General features: G+C 36.2%; 1 pseudogene; it reads left to right on the forward strand.

The window, feature by feature from the left end:
- The first annotated feature begins 7,148 nt into the window (after positions 1–7,148).
- The window catches only part of LOC132027648 (olfactory receptor 2L5-like), a 51,594-nt pseudogene continuing 31,913 nt past the window's right edge, over positions 7,149–26,829 (forward strand).

Genomic DNA, 26,829 nt, shown 5'->3' on the forward strand with positions numbered 1-26,829 from the left:
GTGGGACTCAATCCCAGGACTCTGAGATCATGACCTGAGATAAAGGCAGAGGTTTAATGCACTGATTCACCCAGGCCCAGTTTCTATTTTTAAGAATGAATTAGTTCTTAGTTTAAATAATATGTTAGTAGTCAAGTTATTGTGTGTCTACATAGTACCTCAAAATGTCAGGAACATCTAGAGAGTGAAAAAAAATAATGTACGTATGCCTGGGGAAATTAGCATTAGCTACTTGTTCTTCCCTAGAATATATATCACTGGTCTTCTTGATACATATTTTTTAAATATGTCAGCATTTAGGATTCATACTTTAAATCACTATAAAAGGTCTCTTTGAATGGCCACTTCATAAAATAATTTTGTTAGCCCACTCTAGGTATGGTAGAAATGAATGAACAGATTCAAGGTTAATTGCTATTTAAGTGTTTCTTACACGAAGACAGATATACTTACAAAGCCAAAATCCTAGACCAGTTATTCCCTGTATCAACCAGTCAACATTTGGTATTCTAGAAATCAGATAATTTTCACCATTAACTAAAAATGTTATAATTAGCATACACACACACACACACACACACACACACACACACACACACACTACTAGTATTGCCAAACAAAATTAACATGTCCTTAAACTGGTTATATTACCATTTGGCTCATTTGTGGTTTGGGATTATCTACATTTTGGATCTATTACTTGATGACATAAAATTTGCTATTCTACTTAAAGAACTTTAAAAAAAAAGTCTTACATTTCTAAATTTTCAGAGGAGCATCTATGAATTGTTTTTTCATCTGCAATTCTATGATTCCTACAGGGTATACATAGCATTATATTTAAGAAACTAAAAACCCAATTTAAAAAATGGTAGAAAATTATGCCCATAGCCTACTACCTCAGAGTATGAGTTCATAACACAGTAGAATAAGATTGGGAATAAATTATGAAAAGATATGTTGGTCTGTAACGTGAAAATAAAACCTATATTCATGGATTTGCTCATCCCTGGAGCAATTTGACAGTGAAGAAGAAGAAGAAGAAGGAGAAGGAGAAGGATAAAGAGAAGAAAAGAAGAAGAAGAAGAAGAAGAAGAAGAAGAAGAAGAAGAAGAAGAAGAAGAAGAAGAGGAGGAGGAGGAGGAAGAAGAAGGAGGAGGAGGAGGAGGAGGAGGAAGGGAGAAGGAAGAAGAAAAGAAAAGAAACAAGGAGAACAAAAAGGATAAGTAAGGAACTATTTGAACAGGCAGAGAAATCAAAGCTTATAGACCTGTTTTGTCTTGTTTCATTTTCCTCAGGAAAAGTTTGTTTCCCGACTAAGGAATTAAGTAGAACAATAGTATTGAGTTATATTGTGAGAATCTCACCACTTTCTGCCCTTTTCCAATTTCGTTGGCGTCTGAAACCCATCTAGAACCCTAAGCTCTATAGTCACCAAGTTCAGTTCTGATCTTGAGTAAAAGTTGCCAAAGGCATATTTACTAGATCCTTAAATTAGGTGAAGTGAAAGTTTTAGGAATTCAGACTTCTCTATATAGTGTGTTTTCCAATAAAAGGTGAAGAGGCGATGACAATAGAATCAGATGAAATTAATAATTAAACCTACACACACACACACACACACACACGCATACAATACTAAAGCTTGGCACATGAGAAAGCCCATGATTGGTGGAATTATATAGACCTGAATTGAATCCCAGCACTGTAATATCTTTGGAAAAATTATTTCATCTTTCAATACTTAAATTGTGTTTTGAAATCTGGGGATGGGAAGCCACAGAATTATTATAAGAATTAAATGAGAGAATTAAATATGAAGTCATTGAAGTCATACTACTGAGATTAGATTCCTGAGTCACTCTATCCTACAAGTGATTTAATGTTGCAGAACCTCAGACTTCCCTATTTCTAAAACAGGAATTATAATATGCCTCTCTCATGGGTTTATTGTTAAGACTAAATGAGATAATGTATAAGGACTTAGTTCAGTGCTTTTACATCAGAGTATCAGTTCGGCTGGGTGTAAATCTTTAGCCACTTTTCCTCTCAAAACTTTGTAAATATTAGTGTGTTTTCTTCTAGCTGTGGAGAAGCGTGAAGGCAGCCTCAACCCTTTTTCCCATGTAATTTGCTTTCTTTTTTTTTTTAAGGTTTTATTTCTTTAGAGTAATTTTAGGTTCATGATAAAATTTAGAAGAAAATAGAGACTTTATTCATATACTCTATATCCTCCAGCATATATAAGCTCCCCTATTTTACTTCCCTTCTCCCCCACCCTCACTGACAATGACTGATCTTTTTATCATATCCCTAGTTCTGTATTTTCTAGATATCATACAGTTGGATCACATAGTATGTAGCTTTCTCATATTGGTTTTCTACTTAGTAATATTCAATTAAGTTTCTCCATGTTTTCTCATGGCCTGATAGCTCATTACTTTTTGGTACTGAGTAATACTCCATTATCTGGTTGTACCACAGTTTCTTTTCCCATTCAAAATGCAGGACACTTTGGTTGCTTTCAAGGTTTGGCGGTTATGCATAAAGTGGCTGTAAATGTCAGCATGCAAGTTTTTATGTGCACATATGGTTTCAACTCCTTTTATTTATTTATTTATTATTTATTTTCTGCATAACAGTATTCATTATTTTTGCATCACACACAGTGCTCCATGCAATCCGTGCCCTCTCCAATATCCAACACCTAGTTCCCCAACCTCCCACCCCTGGCCCCTTCAAAACCCTCAGATTGTTTTTCAGAGTCCATAGTCTCTCATGGTTCACCTCCCTTCCAATTTCCCCCAACTCCCTTCTCCTCTCTAACTCCCCATGTCCTCCATGCTATTTGTTATGCATGAAACCATATGATAATTGACTCTCTTTGCTTGACTTATTCTACTCAGCATCATCTGTTCCAGTCCCGTCCATGTTGCTACAAAAGTTGGTTTCAACTCCTTTAAGTAAATAACAAGGAGCACAATTACTGCATCCAATGGTAAGTTTTGTAAGAAAACACCAGACTGTCTCCCAAAGTGGCTATGTTATTTTCAACCCTCCTCTACAATTAATGAGAGTTCTTGTTGTTCTATATCCTTGTCAGCAATTGACACTATTCCAAATTTTGGCTATTCTAATAGGTGTGTTGTACCGTCTCATTGCTTTAGTTTGCTTTACCCTAGTGACATATGATGTGAAGCATATTGTCTTATGCATATTTTCCATCTGTATATTTCCTTTAATAGGTGCATTTAAGGTAACTGCTCCCATTTTTTGGTCAGCTTTTTCTCTTACTATTGAGTTTTAAGAGTTCTTTGTATATTTAGGAAAACAGTCTTCTATCATATCTGTCTTTTACAAAAATATCCTCCCAATCTGTGATTTCTCTTTGCATTCTCTTGATATTGTTTTTTGCAGATCCCAAGTTTTAAGTTTATCATTTTTTAAAAGGATCATGTGCTTGATGTTGTAGCTAAAGATGCATCACCATACCCAAAGTCATCCATATTTTCTCCATTGTCAACTTCTAGGAGTTTCATAGATTTGCACTTGACATTTAGGTCTATAATGCATTTTGAGCTAATTTTTGTGAAGGATGTGTCTAGACTGATTTATTTAATTTTTGTGGTGGGGGCCAGTGGTGGGAGGCCCTATATATGTCCAGTTGTTCCAACACCATTTGCTAAAGAAACTATCTTTGCTCCAGTGTATTACCTTTGCACTTTGATCAAGGATCAGTCGACTATATTCATGGGGGTCTGTTTCTGGGATCTGTATTCTGTTCCATTAATCTGTTTTTTGTTTGTTTGTTTGTTTGTTTTGTTTTGTTTTGTTTGTTTTGCTTGCTTGTTTTGTTTGTTTGTTTCTTTTTTACCAATCAATGTCTTGATTATTGAATCTTTATAGTAAGTCTTGAAATCAGGTAACATCAGTCCTACAACTTTATTCTTCACCTTCAGTATTGTGTGGGGTCATCTGGCTCTTTCGCATCCCTGTGTAAACTTTAGAATAAGTTTATCAATATTCATAAAATAACTTGCTGGGATTTTGATTTTGATTGTACTGAATCCATAGATCAATTTGGGGATAATTGACACCTTGAGAATATTGTCTTCCTATCAATTAATAAGGAATATCACTTCATTTGGTTAGCTCCAATTTAATATCACTTATCAAATTTTTACAGTATTCCTCATATGGATCTTGTATATATTTTGATATACCTAAGTATTTCATTTTTCTTTGGATGGTAATGGAAATGTTACTGTGTTTCTAGTTTTGAATTCCACATGTTCATTGTTGGGACATAAGAAAACAATTGACTTTTTATATTAACTGTGTATTGTACATCCTTGCTATAATCACTTATTGGGTCCAGGAGTTAGCTGACTTGATTTTTTTTCAATGTTCTCTATAGACGATTGTGCCACTTGAAAAGAAAGAAAAAGAGAAAGCAAGAAAAATTATGTCTTCCTTCTAATTTGTATACCTTTTCTCTTTTCCTGCCTGAACACATTAACAAAACTTCCAATATAATGTTGAAAAGGTGTGGTGAGATGGAACATCCTTGTCTTTTACATGATCTTAGTGGGAGTTTTGAGTTTCTCACCATTCAGGACGATATTAACTATATATGTGTGTGGGTATAAATGTATGTGTATGTATATATACATGGCATATGCATAAGCATACATAACTGAATGTATCACTACTATTATTCTTTTTAAAAAACTGTTGTGTCAGATTAGTTAAAAATAAGCAAAAAGGTTTTGTTTTATCTTTACTTGTTCTCTTAGATGTTTTTCCTTTAGCTATGTAGCTCTGAGTTTCTGATCTGCGTTATATTCATTCCTTCTAGAGAATTCCATTTAACATTTCTTGTAAGGCAGGTCTTTTGGCTAGAAATTCCCTTAATTGTTGTCTAAGTTTTTATTTCTCCTTCAATTTTTAATAAAATATTTGCAGGGTGCAGAATTCTATGTTGGCATTTTTTTTTTCTCTCTCAATACCTTTAATATTCCCCTCCAATGTCTTCATGGTAGCATGTTTTCTGAGAAATCACATGTAATTATCTTGACTTCTCTTTAGGTAAGGTGTCTTTTACCTCTGGCTTTGCTTTCTATTTTTTTCTCCATCTTTTATTTTCTGTGATTTGAGAAGGATACACTTAAGTGTAGTCTGTTGTTATTTCTCTTCCTTGGAGTTGTTAAGCTTCCTGGACCTGTGATTTCATGTCTGACATTATTTGGGGGCAATTCTCAGTCATTATTGTTTCATATTTCTTCTTTTCCTTTCTCTTTTTGTTCTCCTTCCCACTGGGTTTTGCAGTGGCTATCCTCATTTTGTGTATGTTACACTTTTACAGTTGCCCCTTGGTACTTAGAAACTACATTCTGCTTCAGCCAGTGTTCTCTTTCATTTTTGGCTTTCAGGTATTCTGTTAATATAACCTCTAGCTCAGAGAGTTTTTCTTCAGCCATGTCTAATCTACTAATAGGCCCATCAAAGACATTTTATTTTATTTTATTTTATTTTATTTTATTTATTTATTTTACCTCTAGCATTTCTGTTGGTTCTTTCTTAGGATTTCCGTCTTTCCCCTTACATTGTCCATCTATTCATGCATTGTCTACTTTATCCAGTAGAGACCTTCCTATATAATTCATAGGTGTTTTAAATTCCCAGGCTGATAATTCAATGTCCCTGTCATGAATGGATGTGATACACATTCTATCTCTTCAAATTGTGTGTGTGTGGTGGGGAGGTTGTTTTGTTTCCTTTTTGTAATGCCTTATAAGTCCATCTTGATAGCTAGACATGCTGTACTGTGTAAAACGAAATGCAGTAAATAAGCCTTTAATAATGTATTAGTGAGGTTTTGGAGAGGGAAAACATCCTATAGTGCTACTCTGAGGTCTGTGTTTTAGTGTGCCTATGCTTCTGGACTGTGAACTTCATAAGTGTTTTACAGGGATTTTTTTCTTTCCCCCTTAGCTGGGCTCCTGCGGGCTGGGCCTATCTGCTCAGAGCTGCAGGCTAGCAAGGTCAGTGGGTTGCCTGTCCCCTAGCAGATCTCTGCAAGCAGAGAAAGAAGCCAGGCCCAGCAGTGTCACAGTCCGAGGAAGCCCCTCTGAGCACCATGGCCCAGGAGGGCCAGGTCCAGGGGGCCTGGAGAGGTCCAGGCATTGAGCACCCTGCGTGGAGGGGGCATGTCTGTGCAGAGTGGGCCTCAGAGCCCTCTGGTGGTCATGGCCACAATCTCTTGCAGCCCCTGGTGCCCAGTACAGGGGTGGTACATGGCAGCAATGGTAGGTGCACCAGTAGCACCAGGAGCCAGGCTCTCTGCCTGAGCAGGACAGCGGCCTAGGCTCCTGTGTCTTCCTCTGACCCATGGGTTCCCCCAGGACATGACTGTGTAGGCTTCTCCTGGGCTGGGAGTTGCGGAAAAATCTTCTTCATGGAAGCAATGTTCCCCCAGAAGAAGACTTTAGGGACTTCTATTCTCTGATAGGCTTGTCTCAGATAGCGGGAGGCCCAGGCACCAAGAACATGAGGACCTTGAGTGGCGCCCTGCTCCCCCACACCCACTCCCTCCGTGGCCCCACCCCGCCAACCCCTGTCCAAACACTCATTCCCTCTGCATTCTAACCATCTCACCTGAGCCGGCTGAGTCAGAGATTTAAGGATTGAGGCTCGAGGCCTGCTGTGTGAGTTCCCTGACCTTCCTTCCTTCCCTGCCCTCACAGCGCCAAGACCCAAAGTCACCATGTGATCCCCAGGTTTCCCATCTAGATCCTAGAAGCTCTCTGAGTGGCCCTGCAAGGTTCCTCCACATCTCCATTTGCAGCAGCTCTGGAGGCCATGATCCTCCTTCAGTCCTTGCACTTGTGTGGCTACTGGGGCCTCGCCTTTCCCTCACACACTGCCCTTCCAAAGGGCTCAGCCCCTTGGGTGCCTCCAAGGTCCACGGGTGCTTGCTGTCTGGGAACAAGGTCCCCTCCGAGTCCTCAGGGACCCTGGCATCAGCCAGAGAGCAGCAACATGTGCTAAGGAAAGTAGGCAGGCGGGGGGACTGTGGTGATAGGCCTCTCACCTGGATGCTGAGGTGTGGCCACTGGGCATTTTTTTCTGGTGGATGGCATGCGGGGATGAGGGGAGGTTCCTGTGCCCACACCGCACTTCCACCAGGACTCCGGGGGCTCCAAGGTAGTGGTCAGAATCACAGGTGTACTTAGATGCTCAAGGAATACATATACTAAGCTTTTGGAAGTTGTAACAATGTGTATGTTTTATTTCTGATATCTCAGTATTTTCCTAAAAAAATGTCATTTATTTATTCAAAGACTGCCCACCATGCAGGGAGTACTCTTACTAGATAAGAGTTTTTCTATACTAGCCTTCAGGGAGCTCACAATCAAGTAGTTAAGGGAAAAAAGTTCATAAATTACTTTAATAGACTATAAGTGCTATCATGAAGGTAGAAATAAAACAACAAAGCAAATGCCTTAGGCCTTGAGGGAAAGTGTCCTAGAGGTGATATAGTCTGTGCTGGGGTTTGCTGGATTAGGAGGAGTTCCTCAGCAGAAGGAACAAGTGACATAGTGTGCTATTTGAATGCTCAAAATTCTTAGGAAGCAGTGACAGATGATGAGGATAGCAAAACAAAGTCTAGATGGGGAATCACCTTTGTCAGGTCAGGACTTTGGATATCTAGATAGTAGAGCTATAATCTAAGAAAGTCAGAGTTAATCATGTGATTTAATTTTTGTTTTTAGAAAGACTGCTCTATCAAAGAATTGATGGGAAAGAGATGGTCGTGGCAGGCCAGCTATTTAGAAGACAGATGAAAAAAATTAAGGCAAATGTTAATAAGGAGCTTGCATGTTGAAGGGGAAAATTGAGAGTGAGAATTAGATATGGATGTAAGAAAGAAGGAATTAAGAATGAAGTTTTTAGCTTTTGAAGACTGAGTAAATATGGTGACATTTACAGGTTGTCAATTGAGCAAATTTTCAACATGGGGAACTTTAATGGTAAAGGACAAAGTATTAGCAATACTAATTAGTGTTAGCAATATTAATGAAAGTTATAATTTAAGTTAAATGCTAACCATTTACCAGGTTCCCAGTTAAATATTTGTGTGTGTGTGTGTATACGTACATATGTATATGTATATGTATTAACATCTTAATTTAATTTACTTTTTTTTTTTACACTTCCAAGGTTCATTGTTTATTCATTGTTTATGCACCTCACCCAGCACTCCATGCAATATGTGCTCTCCTTAATACCCACCTCCAGGCTCACCCAAGACACCCAGTTCCCACTGCCCCACCCTCTCCCCTCCAAAACCCTTAGTTTCTCTATGATCTTACATTTTGTGACCTTACCCAAAGTACTATATACTACCTCAATAAAATCATTTCAATTTTGAGAATTTCCTATTTCATATGATAAAGAACATTTTTAGAAGCTAGATTTATGAAACTGATTTATTACTGTATAATCACTTTGTGGCCATTAGATTCTCTCTGATGTAGTTGCACATGACAGATGACAGATCATCACTTTAAATGAAAACGATAGAACGGCTCTGAAATGATTCAGCTACTTTACCTCCAACTCAAAGAGGCTAAAAATTCCTACAAATAACATTGTTTAATGGAATTAGTTACTTAGCTCTCGGTATTTTCTAGTATAAAGTAGAGAAGTTGAATTGTTGTATATTGCATTTTGTAGTACTTGGGTTATTTTCACTTTTTACTGTAATTTTTAATGTTAACATCTAAGTTTATGGCCTATGCCAGAGAATATGATTGTATGGTATATGATTTCTAACTTTTCTTTGTGACTTGTTGAAACTCAGATATTTGGAAGTATGATGTGTATGTTGAAAAAGATGTTACCAGTTATGTGACTCATCAGTCCCTTCCTAATATTTTGTCCTCTTCTTCTGTCACTCATTAAGAGAGCTGTGTATTGTTTCCCACTTCAATTGTGGGCATGTCAATTTCTTCCTGTTAACTGATTAGTTTGAAACCTATATTGTGAGATCCATAAAGCTCAGGATAGTTCTATCTTTTATCAAGTGGAAATATTTTTCTTTTGTCCGATTTTTGTTTCTTGTCTCTGTCTCCCTTGGCTCAGTACAATGTGTCTGAGATTCTTCCATGTTACATACATCAGAAGTCTGTTCCTTTTTATTTCCAAGCAGTATGCCATTGGTGGATATACCACAGTTAGCTCCATCATTCACCTTTCAATAGACATTTGAGCTGTTTGCACTTTAGGGCTATTTTTTTTTTTTAATTTTCAGCATAACAGTATTCATTATTTTTGCACCACACTCAGTGCTCCATGCAATCTGTGTCCTCTCTAATACCCACCACATGGTACCCCAACCTTCCAGCCCCCCGCCCCTTCAAAACCCTCATATTGTCTTCCAGAGTCCATAGTCTCTCATGGTTCACCTCCCCTTCCAATTTCCCCCAACTCCCTTCTCCTCTCTAATTCCCCATGTCCTCCATGCTATTTGTTATGATCCACAAATAAGTGAAACCATATGATAATTGACTCTCTCTGCTTGACTTATTTCACTCAGCATCATCTCTTCCAGTCCAATCCATGTTTCTACAAAAGTTAGGTAATCATCCTTTCTGATGTAGGCACAATACTCCATAGTGTATATGGACATATCTTCCTTATCCATTCATCCATTGAAGGTTGTCTTGGTTCTTTCCACAGTTTGGCGACCGTGGCCATTGCTGCTATAAACATTGGGGCACAGATGGCCCTTCTTTTCACGACATCTGTATCTTTGGGGTAAATACCCAGTAGTGCAATGGCAGGATCATAGGGAAGTTCTATTTTTAATTTCTTGAGGAATCTCCACACTGTTCTTCAAAGAGGCTGCACCAACTTGCATTCCCACCAAGAGTGGAAGAGGGTTCCCCTTTCTCCACATCCTTTAGGCTATTATGAAGGAAACTGCAGTGAATGTTTGTATGCAAGTCTTTTCTGCTTTCACTCTTTTGAGTAAATGCAACAGAGTTAAATTACTGGATCATACAGTAAGTGTTTCTGTACCTTTAAAATAGACTGTCAGACAATATTCTAAGGTGTTCATACTATTTTGCATACCCACCAACAATGCATGAGATCTCCAGTTGTTTCCCATCCTAGCCAAAACTTAGTAAATGGATCACAGGTTTTTTTTTTTTTTAATGCTTTCTATTGGGTATATAGTGGTATCTCAGTGTAGTTTTCATTGGCATTTTCCTGAAGACTAAGATATAGGACATCATTTCATGTAATAATTGCACATTTCCTTTGTGAAGTAAACTTTTGTGCATTTCTTTACATGCCAATCTAGGGAATTATACAAGTTATTTCCATATTTTGAATATACAGTTCCTTTTTCAGATGTATATGTGAAAATATTTCCTCTAAGTCTGTCTTTTCATTTTCTTTAGTACCCGCTTTTGAGGAATAAAAATTTTTAGTTATGATAAAGTCTAATTGAACAAGACTTCTCTTTCATAGCTTATATGTCTGTGCCTTAAATAAGAAATATTTGAGTATTTGAAAGTTCCACAGATAGTATCCTATTTTTCTTCTGTGCTAAGCCTATGATAGATTGGATTTCATTTTTGTGTATGGTATAAAGTTAGAGGTTTATTGTTTATCTGTACAGATATCCAGTTGTTGCAATATCAATGACTGTGTAGATTTCTTTTTTTTCCGATTCAGAAAATAGGGCCTGTTTTCCTTCTGGAAACTTTTTCCAAAACCAGCTCACCATATCTGTATAGGTCTACTGAACTCCATTCTCCTCTATCACTCTATATGTCTATTCTTGACAATAACATCTTATTTCCTTGCTGAACTTTCTAGTAAGATGTTCATGGTTTTTTGTTGATATTGAAACTTTTTATTGAGTGTTCCATTTGATCATTGCTAATATGTAGAAATGTAGTTGAGACTTTTTTTAATTGACCTTTAATCCTTGATCTTTCTAAATTCGCTTGTTAGTTTTCTTTAAAGAATGCTTTTAGCTTTAATGTAGATTTCTCAGAGTATTCTATGGACACATTCATTTCCTTTATAAATAAAGTAAGTTTTACTTCTTCCATTCTGACCTGTTCAATTTTCCTTTTCTTACTTTAATGTACTACCTAGAACCTCCAGTATATTGTTTAATGGAATCGGTATGAAGAGACTTAACTCTTTTGGTTCCTCAGTTTAGATAGGAAAATAATCTTTTACCATCACATATGATGTTAGCTGGCTATAGAGTCTTTCTGTAGATGTCCGTTATTAAATTGAGGAATTGTCTTTTTAGTTTTGTAGTGTTTTGTCTGGAATGGGTGTTGAACTTTGACAAATACTTGTCTTGCAACTTTGGAGTTATCATATGTTCTTGCTGCTCTTTTTTTTTAATATTAATATAGTAATTAGAGTGATTTTTTAAAATAAACTTTTAGGGACGCCTGGGTGGCTCAGTGGGTTAAAGCCTCTCCCTTTGGCTCAGGTCATAATCCCAGGTCCTGGGATCGAGCCCCACATCAGGCTCTCTGCTCATTGGGGTGTCTTCTTCCCCCTCTCTCTCTGCCTACCTCTCTACCTACTTGTGATCTCTCTGTGCCAAACAAATAAATAAAATAAAAAATAAAAATGAATGTTTATTTTTTTTTAATGTTTGTTTTAGAATAGATTCATATATACAGGAAAGTTGCAAGACGTTTGTAGAGTTTCTGAGTACTATCTACCAGTGTACCTTATAAACATCTTAAAATACTGAAACACAATTGTCAGAACTAATGAACCAGCATCAATTCATTGTTATTGACTGAAGGCTTTAATTACCAGATTTTTACCTAATGTCCTTTTTCTATCTCTAGATCTCATCCCATGTACAATATTACATTCAGTAATTATGTCTTCCTTAAGCTCCTCTAGAGTATGACAGCTGTTCAGACCTTTCCTATTTTTCATGACCAAGACAATTTTGAGACATTTAGTGGAATGTCCTTCATTTGGGTTTTCCTGATGTTTCCTTACATTAGAGCAGGGTTATGTATGGGTTTATTAAGTATTTTCAGTCCATACACGTTAGGGATAGGGTTGCAGTTTCCCTGTCCTGTCTTTGTCTGGTCTTGGCACCAAGATAACGGTGGACTCATAAACTGAGCTGGGGGGTGTTTCCTCCTCTTTCCAGAAGGGTGTATAGGGAAGTCCAGTATTTCCTCCTAAAATGCTTCATTGAATTCACTAGAAAAGTGATCTAGTATTTGAGGGGTTTCTTTTCTGGAATGGTTTTGAATTATGATTTTAATTATTTAACAGAAATAAAACACTCTTTCTTCAGTTAGTGTTGGTAACTAGTTTAGTTCAAGGAATGTGCTAACTTCATCCCAGTTGTTAACTTAATCACCATAAAGTTATTCATAATATTTTTTATGAATTTAGTATATGTATGAACTAGCATTTTAGTTATTTATTTTATTTATTCTTTTATTTTTTGATATCAGTAATTTCTGAATTCTTTTTTTCTTCCTAGGTCAGTTACAGATGAATCAGTTTCATTTATTATTATTAGTTCTTTTCAAAGAAATAGCTTTTGTTTTTTTTAGTTTTGTAGCTTTTCACCATTGTGTGTTCATTTTTTATTTCATCAATAATTTTGTTTGTTTAAGGATTTTTAAGGATTTATTCTAGTAAAATTATGGACAGTAAAGTACTCATATTTAAAATATGCAGTTTGATGAATTTTTATGCATTATGCCCATGAACCCACCACAACAATCAAGGTAATTAACATTTTCATAAATCCAAAAGTTTCCCCATGTGCCTTTTTGATTCATTCTTTCCTGCTGCCCTACCAACCTGTCCTCAGGTGATCAGTGATCTGTTTGGGGTCACTATAGATTAGTTTGCATTTCTAAGAATTTCATATAAATATGCCATGTTAACTTTTTATTGCTGAGCAGTATTTTACAGTGTGGGTATACCACAATTTGATTATCCATTTTACCTACTGGTAGGGCTTTTGACAATTTTGAGATTAAAAATAAAGCTTCTCTTTACATTCATTTAGAGCATTTGTGTGTAATTTTACACCATATGTTTTTATTTTTTGTAGAATTTAAGTTTCAAGGCTAGAAAAAAAAGTAATGAAATTTATGAATTTGCTTTTTCAGACTTAAGCATTAATCATTTTGTGGGTAGTCTATTTAATTTTGTTAACAATAAGCTGTTTCTTTTTTGTCTTCCCAAAACTTGTGCAGTATTTAATTTGTGGAGACATATCCCAGGGACACTGGCTCTGCAAGGAAACAAGAAAATTAGTTTTAAGCTTGCACCTCGCTTCTACATCCTATTATCACAACCAGCTTTTGATGACTAGGTGAGCTGAAGCTTCTCCCTACTGTCATATTGCTCTGGGATGTGTGTGATCCTCTATTTATTCATAAACATCCCAACCAGAATCAATGTGAGCATTTCATTAACAAAAATGTCACCACACCAGACCATTGTAAAAGTATATAAATACTTTTCTGAGATTAAGAAAGAAATACTTTGACTTTTGGCTGTCTTTCCTCTTTCTATGAAATGAACATTTTGAAATAAAACAATAAATGCAAAAATCTATGTTACACAGGAGAATGTTCATTGGGCTTGGAGTGTATATACACAGTATGTATATATATATATATATATATATATATATATATATATATATATACAGTTTTGATGTTAGTCGTATATCCAGTTATTTCTGTGATATTTTATAGTTTACAAACCTGTATTAGTGGAAATTTAAACTGAAATCTAGTATATTTTCAGCTACTAATAACTTCTACAAAGGCAAGATTTATAATCACATATTTCTGTTAAGTTGTTATGTGGTACTAAAGATGTCATTACTTTGAAAAGAACAGCCACCAAGTCCTGGATGTCAGGATAAGAACTTTTTTTTTTTTTTTTTTAATTTTTTATTTTTTATAAACATATATTTTTATCCCCAGGGGTACAGGTCTGTGAATCACCAGGTTTACACACTTCACAGCACTCACCAAATCACATACCCTCCCCAATGTCCATAATCCCACCCCCTTCTCCCAAACCCCCTCCCCCCGGCAACCCTCAGTTTGTTTTGTGAGATTAAGAGTCACTTATGGTTTGGCTCCCTCCCAATCCCATCTTGGGAAGAATCAATGAAACAGGATAAGAACTTTGAAAGGATTCAGACACCTCAGTTACAGAAGTCTCCTTTACAGTAGATGCCATCAAGCTGTGTTACCTCTCCCAGCTTAAAGAACACTGTGCAGGATCGGGGGTGGGAAATGCCTTGTGGATGTGGTCATCTTTTGTCCTACAGACCTTTCCCAGAGTCAAAACCTGGGACAATTGTGAAATCACAGAGAGTGACAGATTCCTTCATAGCCATCTTCCCCTGGAACTGAAGCAGCAACTGCACTATTTAGTATCTGTGACTTGTGAATTTTCAGTCTCCAAGTTGCAATTCTCTATATTAACTATTTTACTTTAAACTGATCATTACTTTTTATACAAATGTGTATATATACAATTTTCCTTATGTTTTGTTGTATAAAAATACAATTTAGGAGCACTGGCTTGGATCAGTCATTAGGTATATGCCTTCAGCTCTGGTCATGATCTCAGGGTCTTGCGATGGAGCCCAGTATTGGGGTCCCAACACTACAGGTAGCCTGGTTCTCGTTATTCCACTACCCCTGCTTGGATTCCCTCTCTCACTGTGTGTCTCTTTTTCAAATGAATAAAATCTTTAAAAAATAAATAAACAATTCATTATGTTCTAATACATGAATGTTAGTTAGAGTCATAAATTAATTTATCCTTTGCCCTGTTAAAACATACCGTTGTGTTCACATTGTAAGTAAATATAACCATGGAAGCGAGAGTTTTTCCCTACACTCAAGATTCATGACATACATGTTTTCTGAATTCAAATAGTTTCATCTGGGTGTGCCAATCATGTGACTGTCCATAGAGGCACAGAATTAAATGAACCCACATGTAACTCTGAAATACAATTCTCTATGTTTGTGGATGATGCCAAGCTTTCTGACAGCAAGTAAGATTGTGATATAAGCCTGGAAAGCAGACGTGGCAAGGAACTCCAGAAGGATGATGAGTGCCTTCTATAACACTTCTGAAAATGACAGATATCAAGCCATAAAAACCACCCATTTCCAAAGTAATCAGCCTAGCATCATTTTTGTCACTATTAATTAATACTTACTGTGATGATTATTTTTATTGGCCAAGTTGATTGTTCACAAGGTGCCAAGATTAAACATCTCTAGGTGTATCTGTGAGGTACTTCTGGATGAGACTGCCATTTATATCACTGGATTTAATAAGACAGATGGCTCTCCTCAATGTGGGTATGCATCAGTCCATCTCTTGAGGAACTTCACAGAGCAGAGTGAAGGGAGGAGAAATTTGTCCCTTTTCCTCCTCCCTCACTGTTGAGCTGGGACATGTCATCTCATCTTGCCTCAGGAAGAGATGGGAGTAAACTGAACTACCAGCTTTCCTGGGTCTTAAACTTACACATTGAAATTCACAGGACTGTCATTGGTCTCCTTCTCTGGAGAACCCTGACTAAAGCAGTTACCTAAAATTTACCTAATGGCAGCAGTGAACATAACATGCAATGGCAGATGTAGAAAGCAGAGATTCTTCTCTCCAAGGAAGAAAATTACCTCTTAGGAGAAAAATCTCTCAAATATGCTTTTCTCAGCTAGTTATATGGAACTCAAACCTATTCTCTCCTATACCGGTGTTATAAATAGGAACAAAAGCATCTATAATCTAGTTGAAAAAAGAAATAGAGTTGGGAGATCTGGTACAAATTCTATCTTTACTGCTTACTATATGTGGCCATGGCAGGGTTCAGTCCCTTCTTCTGTAGAAATAAGTTAATAATATTTACCTCATATACTTGATCTGTATTATATATAGTAAGGTATTCACTTAAAGAGGTTTTAAGTTTCCTTTTATTGTCCCGTAAATTATAAACAAAGATGATTACTTGGAACCATAGTGCTATGGGCTGACGCCTATGTTCCACTTAAATTTATATGCTGAAGGCCTAATTTCCAGTGCATGGTATTAGGAGGCAGGGGACTTTGGGAGTTGATTTACCTTTGGATGAGGTCATGAAAGTGAGGCCCCCTAGGATGAGATTAGTGCCCTTATAAGAAGAGAACAGAGTTATCTAGTTCCATCTCCACCTATCTCTCTCTCTTCTATGTTCCCTATTCTCTTCCCACTCCCATGGAGACACAGAAGAAGATGGCCAAAGACAAGCCAAAGGAACCCTCAACCAGAAACTGAACTGGCTGTCACCCAGACAATAGGCATCCCCAGCCTCAAGAACCTTAAGACATCAAACTCCGATGTTTGAACCACCCTATTTAGGGTATTTTGTTATGGCAGCCTTAGCTGAATGAGACAGATATTATCCACTCTTTTACATGTCAGTGTTCCCTTATCAAATTCAAATAACTAAAACTCTTTTTTTGCTTTACATCTCCTTTTACCTGCTCAAAGATAACTAATTCACTTCTGTACCTAAAAGTACAGAGTATACATTCTTCTTCTGGCCCTTAAGAACCTACTTGTGAACTATACAAGATATGGATTCTGACCACCATTTTACAGACAAAGAAACAAAGTACACTCACAAGTGTGGAGATCACACCAGAGAGAACAGAGGCCATTTCTGATTAATCTGATTCTGATTTTGATCATATCAGACTCCTCTGAGACAAAACAAATAATATCCCTGATTTTATCAGGTCACTTTTTGAATAACACAAGAAAATAATTCAGGAAAGTATTTTTTTAACCACAGGCATAGTATTTTATCAGTATTATAGAGTAAAACTAAAGCTTACTCAACAAGATATTTCCTTCAAACCCCAGCATAAGACACAACATGTGGCCAAAGGTGGCTCTCGGGGGTGTTGTGCCATGAGCTGCTATAAACAGATTTAGACCCAGAGAATGCAGAAAGAAGAGACAGAATGAAGTGGTCAACAACCACTGCTACATGTTAATATGTTGCAACTATTTTTAAATCCCATTGCTCCATTTGACTTTCTATGCCTTTAAGTTTTTCTTCCCTATCCCAACAACCAATTTATTCAAGGAGTTTTCAATACTATGGGAAACCAAAGGGTGAGAGTGCCTGAGTATGACACAAATGATCCCAAACCAAAATTACTCTAATACATGCTTCCATTTCATTCTATAATAATTGTTCTATCCAAATGTTGATATCCTCAAGGAAACCATATGCAGAAGGATTAGTCCAGGATTCTCTACAGAATGCATTATCCAGAAGCATTATCTATATGCTCCTATTATCTTTTAGATCCACATTTTTAGAAATTATGAGACAAATCTATTGTGCATTATTCTGAGTATAAGTGATAGAAAATCCTGGATTTCTAGAAATAAATTGTCTGCCTCGTGAATAAATGTTGATGAACCAGTCAAGTGATTCTGCTTCAGGTGAAAATACTAAATGTAGCTATAAAATAAAGATAATAACTTCTTTTTAAAAAATATTTAATCTATGTTTTTGACAAAGAGAGATCACAAGTAGGCAGAGAGGCAGACAGAGAGAGAGAGGAGGAAGCAGGCTCCCCACCAAGGAGAGAGCCCGATGTGGGGCTCAATCCCAGGACCCTGGGATCATGACCTGAGTTGAAGGCAGAGGCTTTAACCCTCTGAGCCACCCAGGGGCCCCAAAGATAATAACTTCTTAATACAGCCTCTACACACTGGCTCCTCAAACACATAATGTCCTTTTCTACCACATGATCTTTGAATAATTGCACCTACTGCTTGAAATCTTTTTACAGCATTTTTTTACCCATGAATGAGTAAGGCCTCACATAAAAGGGGCCTTCCTGGAAACCTTAATGACAGAGGAGTGTAGCTCCATATCCATATTTGCTTTTTTAATAATAGTTATCACTATTTGTTAATCCTTGTTAATATTGCATTTGTCCTTTCTCTCAGCCTCTGCTGTCCACTCCAGTATCCAATAGACACCTGTGGCAACTTAAATTTAAATTCAAATAAATCATAATCAAGTAGAACTACAGAAAATAATGATGAATTGGATTTTATCAAAATTGAGAACTCTGTTCCTTAAAAAAAGACTGTTAAAAGAATAAAATGGCCAGCCACATAATGGGAGAAAATATGTGTAGATCACTTATATGATAAAGAACTTGAATCAGAATATACAAATAATGCTCAAATTAATATAAAAACTAAAAATCCAACAAATTTTAGGCACATTCTTTGAATGAGAACTTCACTCAACATAACACACGGATGATAAACACATAAAAAGATGCTCACCATCACTAGTCATTAAGAATAGGCAAATCAAAGCCATAGTAAAATACCATATTATTTCCTCTAAGATGGCTATAATCCAAAAGACAGTAAGTGTGGATTAAGATGTGGGGAAATTGAACTCTTATACTATTGTTGGTAAGAAAGTAAAACCACTTTGGAAAACAACTGGATAATTTCTTCAAAAGTTAAATTTACACATAAATGTGACCCAGCCATTCAACCCCTAAGTGTGTACCCAAAAGAAATTAAAGCGTAGGTCCATAAAAAGACTTGTACATGAATGTTCACAGCAACTTTATCTGTAGTAGCCAAAATCTGAAATCAATCTGAATATCCACTAATAGGTGAATGGATAAACAAACTGTGGCTTCTCTGCATAATGGAATACTACCAAGCAATGAAAGGAACCACTGATAGATGCAAAAACATGGATGAATTCTAAAATAATTATATTGAACTAAAGATGTTAGAATAAATAGTATTATTCTATTTGTACATAATTCTTGAAAAGGCAAAATAATCTACAGTGACAGAAAAAAGATGAATGGTTGCCTAGGAATGGGGACCAAATCAAGTGATTCACAAGGGACACAAACTTTGGGAAATTATAAGCATGATCATTCTCTTGAATATGTTGGTTTCATCAGTATATACATGTGCCAAATCTTACAAATTTAGCAACCTCAAATATGTACAGTTTCCTGTATGTCAATTATACCTCAGTGAAGCTGTTCCAAATGTTTTTGTTCCTCAGTTATACGAGCCACAGGTCAAACGCTCAATAGCCACATGTAGCTAGTGGCTATCAGACTGGGCATTGTAGATAAAGATCAGTACCATCAGTACAGAAAGATCTAGTCCACAGCAATGCTCTAAAGCATGGGGTGAGGAAACTACACACCAGGGACATGCTGCCCATTCTTCTAAACCCAGTTTTATTGGAACACACTTATGCCCAGTCATTTACATACTGTCAGTGGCTGTTACAGGGATACCAGGGCAAAGTGGGTGGTTGTAATAAAGACCTTATGGTCTACAAGCCTAGATTATTTACTATTTGGCCCTTTAAGAAAAGATTTGCTGATTCTGGTCTAAATCAAACACTCTGAACACAGGCTACATCTGTCCTATTCACTGCTGTATAAACCAAGCAATGTTTATGGAGTGCTTCATGTGCGCACTGTCCTAAGCACTAGAGAGGCAGCCCTTGACAATACAGAAAATAAAATCCCAATTCTCACAGTTTCCACAATCTGGCAAAGTATTCAGTTCACATAAGAAGTACATAAGAAAAGAGGCAAGGATGAATGCTAAGATGAAAATCAAACAGAGGTATGGAGCATGAGCACATTCCACTTAGTGTCAGGACAGGCCTGTGAGATGATCATCATCTGAACATGAGAGAGTCAACACTGAAAACACCTGTGGCAGTAGCCAAGGGAAGAGCAACACCCAATACCTCAAAATAGGAATGAATCAGTAGACCTGATGTGTGAAAAAGAAGGCCCATGTGGCTGGAGAATACACAAGGTGGCAAAGGTAGGTAAGAAGGGAGAAATAGAGTAGGCTAAGAAAAGGTGTCTGATTTTTATCTAAGTATGATGGAAAGCCACTATAGCACTTTAAGGAAGAGAGCAGTATAATCAGTGTACATTTTTACAGAACACTCTGGTGCTATTAAGTGGAAACTGGGCCAGGCAAGAGCAAGAAAGATGTTAGACAAGTTAGGGAGTTTCTGGAAAGGTACAAGTGAGAGACGGTGATGGTCTAGATTGGTCTACAGTGGCAGCAGTGCAAAGGAAGTGGAGAAATTAAAATTATGTTGTGAAGCAATAGTTGACTGGCCTTTCTGATGGTTGTGGTAGATCAAGGAAATGAGGGAGTTAAAAATGAATCCCAGATTTTAGCTCGAACAAATGGGACAACAGTATGAACCACAAATATGGGAGAAACTACAAATAGTAGGAGCTAATACTTACTGAGTGCTTATTATATGACAGTATTCACTCCATTTCGTGGTTAATGCTCCCAACAATCTTGAATATATAGGTAGTACTGTTATGTTCATTTTAGAAATAGGGAACTGAAGGTGAAGGTCAGAAAAATATGACCAACACAGTGAAAACTTGAACCTGGGTCACCGCACTCCAAATTTCACCATATTGTATGCAATTGCCTCCTTAACAGTAATTTCAGGGAATATGAACTGCATTAGAGGTAATGAGTACCCCTGGATTTACAGTATCTCAAGACGACTAGCTTGAAAGATGCTATTGTTTTGCTTTTTCTATTAAAAATCACCTTGTTTTCATGAAATAGAAGAAGTAATTTTCATCTATGCACTTTTCAAAGCACTTTCTGCAGCATTATAGCTTTGATGCCCATTTTACAAAGGAGGTAACTGAAAGAAGTGTTTTCCTTATGTTCATCAAGATAGTAACAGAAATGTAGCTAAAAGCCAGATGAACTGACTCCATATAATGATATGGCCAATAAACTTATCTTTAAAAATTCAGACCACTCAGAAAAAGAAAACACGTTTTATATCACTACCCAAAATACAGATACATATTGAAATGGAGAAAAAGAAGTAAAACAAAACTGTTCTCACCATTACTTATTTGTTAGGTTTTTTTTTTCTATTAAAATTTTATAATTTTGATAGTCACTGGAATTTAAACATTGATCTAGACCTTGGTAATTAACACTACAACACATAGTACAATCACAATGTAGGCTTTTTAAGAAACAAGCCTCATGACTTGTGACTTTGTAAGTCAAGACTCACAAAAACTACCAAATGCCAAAAAAGGAAGATGGAACATAAAGATGAATTTGTTGAGAATTTGGTTTACCTGAAGACTAGTGTCCATAAGAGTATAAATGGCAATGATTGCATGAACTACAGTTTGGAAAAAATCTTTATTATGATTACTTTCTATTCCTAATATGGAGACCTGGGATCAAGGCATGGTTGCTAATATTTATAATGGTGAAGGTGCACGTTTATGGAAAAAATATTAAAAACAATAGAAAAAATTTTTTTCAATCTCGTCTTTTCCCAAAGGTTAGTAAAAAGCAGCATAATCCCTACATTAGCAAAATCTATTCTGTTTGAAATGAAAGAAATGAATAGAAATAGAAATAGAAATAGAAAAGAGAGACAGACTGGTGATAATATGACAGCCCATTATGAGATGTAATGAAAGACAGCATCTTAAGGACAATGGCTTAAGATAGGAGGCAATGTTTCATTTACTGGATAAGTACTACTTGATAAATGGTCAAGCCTCTCAAATATCCTTTGCCAGTATGCTTAATTTCCCTTAGTAAAGGAAGAAAACTGCCCAGGAGTATCAGTCTTTCATTTACCTTCCTGAATGTGGCCCTAGCTTGGTGAATTCTCTCTCTCTTTCCCTCCCTCTCTCTCTCCTTCTCTCTCTCTCTCTCTCACCACCCCTCTCAAACACACACACACACACACACACACACACACACACGATATCACTTTAATGGATGCATATGTATATACATATGCATATATATATCATATGATACGATACATATATATGTATATATATGATGCATCCATTAAAGCTATACCATATGTGTATCATATGATATGATATATATACATATATGCATCATATATATACATATATACACACATATACACCTATGATATAGCTTTAATGGATGCATATGTATAAACATATACATATGCATATCATATAATATGATACATATATATGTATATATATGATGCATCCATTAAAGCTATATCATATGTGTATCATATGATATATATATATATATGCATCCATTAAAGCTATGGTATATGTATACACATATGTATATGTATATGTATACATATAAGACCATATCTTACACACACACGCACACATGTGTATGTATATATATGTGCATATGTACATAGCTTTAATGGATATATGATGTATCTTACTTGTATCTTACTTACATATATATATATGTACATATATACATAGCTTTAATGGATACATCATATATATATGATGTATCCATTACATCATTACATACATACATATATACATATATGTATGTATGTAAAGCTCTGAAGTCAAAGTAGAATGTTTTTATTTGGCAGAGAAAAAAATAGACTTTTTAAGAGCACAGAACTATTGGAGACATACAGTCTATGTCAAAAAGACTATATTAAGACAGTTGGAGCCAGTCAGCTTATTCTGCTATGAATTACGTTCCTCAGTCCACCCACAGTTCGGGAAAAGCCTGTTTTTGAAATTGTATTATGTTGAGTCCCTCAATTGTATGCTCTTTTAGGACATTAAGCTATTTTTCCTGCAACGGATTTCTTTCCTTAAGAAATGTGACCATGTTAGTTACACAAGATATTCTGAACAAGTTTTACAAGATACTGGAAAGGAGGTTTGAAGAGCTTGGGTGTGTTATTTCTCCCCCATAGGATATTGCTACCTGATGCAATTAAAGACCTAATATTTTCCTACCTCTCAGTCATACATAAGTCCTTCACATACCTCTTAGAGATTTGGTAAAGCAGTATTTCGTAGCACACAATTTATAATTTTTTTCCCTTTACCTTCCCTTTCTTTTTTTCTTGGTCCCTACTCCCTACCCTTTATCTCTCTGTCTACCTCTCTCTCTGTTTCTCTCTCTCTCTCCTTCCCTTCACCTCTCTCTCTACTTTTTTTTCCCAAACCATAGACCTGTGTGTTTGAAGGTTAGTGAGTTGAAGATGACAGTTAATGAAATGTGGTTGTGTGGTCCATGGAGACACTCACCTCTAATTATGTAAATGAGACAAAAGAAAAATGTGTAAATGTGTCAGCAATATAATATTTAAAATCAGAATTCCCACCTATTTCTCTACTTGTAGTTCATTAGCATTTGGGCAGCATTTTAATATTTTGTTAAGCTAAGCCCTGCTGCTGCTCTCACCAAGATAACATAAAAATGCAGTATCAGCTGTAATTTTATATTGTCTCATCTTGCTATTCCACTACAGAGCAACAGTATGCCCATAGCAATACAGTCTGTGATACACTGGATATAACTTTACTTGTTGTTTCCTTTCTACAAACATCATTTTCTCACCTTGTCCTTGGACCCAGGGTAGATGGTGCCTAAATTCCTGCTAACCAAGAGACATAAAAGATGGCCCATGGCTCTAATGCAGCTATCACATATACCTCAGAAATCTAATATGTGTCAAACTTCCCTGCCACACACCATCTGACCTGAAAGCGCCAGCTGTTAAGCAATGTTACATGCTTAAAGCACATGTCTGTAAAATCCAATTGCCCAAAAAAACCCACTAAACATTCATGTACACTTTATTCCCTTCCATTCCTTGCTGACTACTAAAGCATTTCTGCATATCAACATAAGCATTCTCATTTCTCATCACTCTCTCTTCTAGCTCTGTTCTGAGTTACGGCATCCTTCAGCAATTTAACATTGAAGTATGCTATCATGGAAGCTCTGGAAACAGCTTTCAGGGCCTTCAATATCAGCTCACACAGAAAAGATAAGGTCTCAAGTGTAATTTACAGGGGATTGAATTCTTACTGTTTCACTCTTATTTGCATAGTTTCTAGTTTACAAAGCCTTTCTGCATGCCTTGGATAAGATGAATGAAGGATCATTTCTCCTCTCCCCACTCCTCTGTCCTCTCTGGAACACATCCAGTGACCGTCATAATGCTCAGAGAGTCAGGAAACTCCAAAATTAACCTAAGGCTCTCTCCTTAGGGCAAAGATTCAGGGAAACTTATGTATGAACTAAATTGAAGAGAACAACAACTATCACTTCTCTTATTCTTTACATCATTCAATGTGCTTTTATCTACATCTCATAGATGCCAAACCAACAAACACTTGAGGTAAGTGTTAAATTTATCTGAAGTTCAGAGTTAAATTTAATTTAACTATAAAATTTAAATTAACTATAAAAGGTCCCTTCAAATGGCCACTTTATGAAATGATTTTGTTAGCCCACCCTAGGCATGAAAGGAATGAAGTAAACAGATTCAAGTTTAATTGCTATTTAAGTGTTCCTTACACAGAGACAGATATACTTACAACGCTAAAAATCCTAGACCGGTTGACTCACTGAATCAACCAATCAACATTTGGTAATCTAGGAAATTAGATCAATTTCACAATTAACTAAAAATGTTATAATTAGCACACACACACACACACACACACACACAAACACACACACTACTATTGCTGCTAAACAAAATTAACATGTCCTTAAACTGGTTATAAACTAATGTTTAGCTCATTTGTGGTTTGGGATTATCTACATTTGGATCTATCACTTGATAATATAAAATTTACTATTTGCCTAATGAACGTTAAAAAAAATCTTATGTTTTTAAATTTTCAGAGGAGCGTCTATGAATTTTTTTCATCCACAATTCTATGATTCTTACAGGGCATACCTAGCATTCCATTTAGGAAACTAAATACTCAATTCAAAGCTTGGTATAGGTTTCTGTCCATAGTCTACTACCTCAGAGTGTGAGTTCATAACACAGTATAATAAAATCAGGACATGAATTATGAAAAGATATGTTGGTCTGTAACAGAAAAATAAAACCTATATTCATTGATTTGCTCACCCCTGAAGCAATTTGACAGTCTTAAGGATGAATAGGAAGAAGGAGGAGGAGGAGGAAGAGGAAGAGAAGGTGAAGAAAGGAAGGAAGAAGAAAATAAAAATAAAGAGAAATGAAAGGACAAGTAAGGAACTATCTGAACAGGCAGATAAATCAAAGCTTATACACCTGTTTTGTCTTGTTTCATTTTCCACAGGAAAAATTTGTTTCCAGGCTAAGAAATTAAGTAGAACAATAATATTTAGTTATTTTGTGAGGATCTCAACTCTTTCTGCCCTTTTCCAATTTCTTTGTCTTCTTAAGTCCATCCAGAGCAGTAAGCTCTGTAGTCACCAAGTTCAGTTCTGATCTTGAATAAAAATTGCCAAGGGCATATTTACTAGATCCTTAAATTGGGTGAAGTGAAACTCTTAGTAATTCAGACTTCTCTGTACAGCGTGTTTTCAAGGAAAAGGTGAAGAGGGAATGACAATAGATAGAATCTGATTAAATTAATAATTAAATGTACACACACACACACACACGTGTGCACACGTGCACGCGCACACACAAGGTGCTAAAACCTGGCACACAGGAAAGCCCATGATTGGTAGAATCATATAGGCCTGAATTGAATGCCAGCAGTATAATATCTTTGGGAAAATGATTTCATCTTTTAATACTTAAATTGTGTTTTTAAATTTGGGGATAGGAAGCCACAGAATTATTATAAGAATTAAATGAGAAAATTAAATATAAAGACATTTGAAGTCTTACTACTGCGATTAGATTTCTGACTCACATAATGCTAGAAGTTATTTAATGTTGCATAACCACAGAATTCCTTTTTTTTAAAAACAGGAATCATAATAAAGGCTTTCTCATGGGCTTATTATTAAGACTAAATGAGATAATGTATAAGGACTTGGTTCAGTGTTTTTAAGTCATAGTATCAGTTGGGCTGGGCATAAATCTTAAGCCACTTTTTCTCTCAAAACTTTGTAAATATTAGTGTGTTTTCTTCTACCTGTGGAGTAGCGTGAAGAGAGCCTCAACCCTTATCAACATGTAATTTGCTTTTTTTTTAAGGTTTTATTTCTTTAAAGTAATTTTAGGTTCATGATAAAATTCAGAAGAAAATAGAGATTTTATTCATATACTCTCTACCCTCCAACATATAGAAACTCCCCCATTATCAACATCACTCACCAAAATAGTACATTTTCTCTTCTTACCAAAGTTTAACCTATATTAACATGTTATAATCACACAAAGTTCAAAGTTCGCCTAAGGGTTCACTGTCAATGTTGTACATACAATGGGTCTAGACAAGTGAAGAATGACATATATCCAACCGTACAATATCCTGTAGGCTGTTTTAACTGCCCTAAAAATCCTCTGTGATTTTCCTATTCATCCCTTTTCCCCCACCCTCACTGGCAATCACTGATCTTTTTATCATATCCCTAGTTCTGAATTTTCTAGATATCATATAGTTGGATCATATAGTATGTAGCTTTCTTAGATTGGCTTTTCACTTAGTAATATGCACTTAAGTTCCTCCATGTCTTTTTATGGCCTGATAGCTCATTATAGTTAGTGCTAAGTAGTACTCCATTGGTTGCACCGGTTTGTTTTCCCATTTAAAATGCAGGATACATTGGTTGCTGTCAAGGTTTGGCAGTTATGCATAAAGTGGCTGTAAATGTCAGCATGCAAGATTTTATGTGGACATATAGTTCAACCCCTTTAAGTAAATACCAAGGCGCACAATTACT

The sequence above is a fragment of the Mustela nigripes genome, chromosome 12 (genome assembly GCF_022355385.1).
Source record: "Mustela nigripes isolate SB6536 chromosome 12, MUSNIG.SB6536, whole genome shotgun sequence".
Classification (NCBI taxonomy): Eukaryota; Metazoa; Chordata; class Mammalia; order Carnivora; family Mustelidae; genus Mustela; species Mustela nigripes.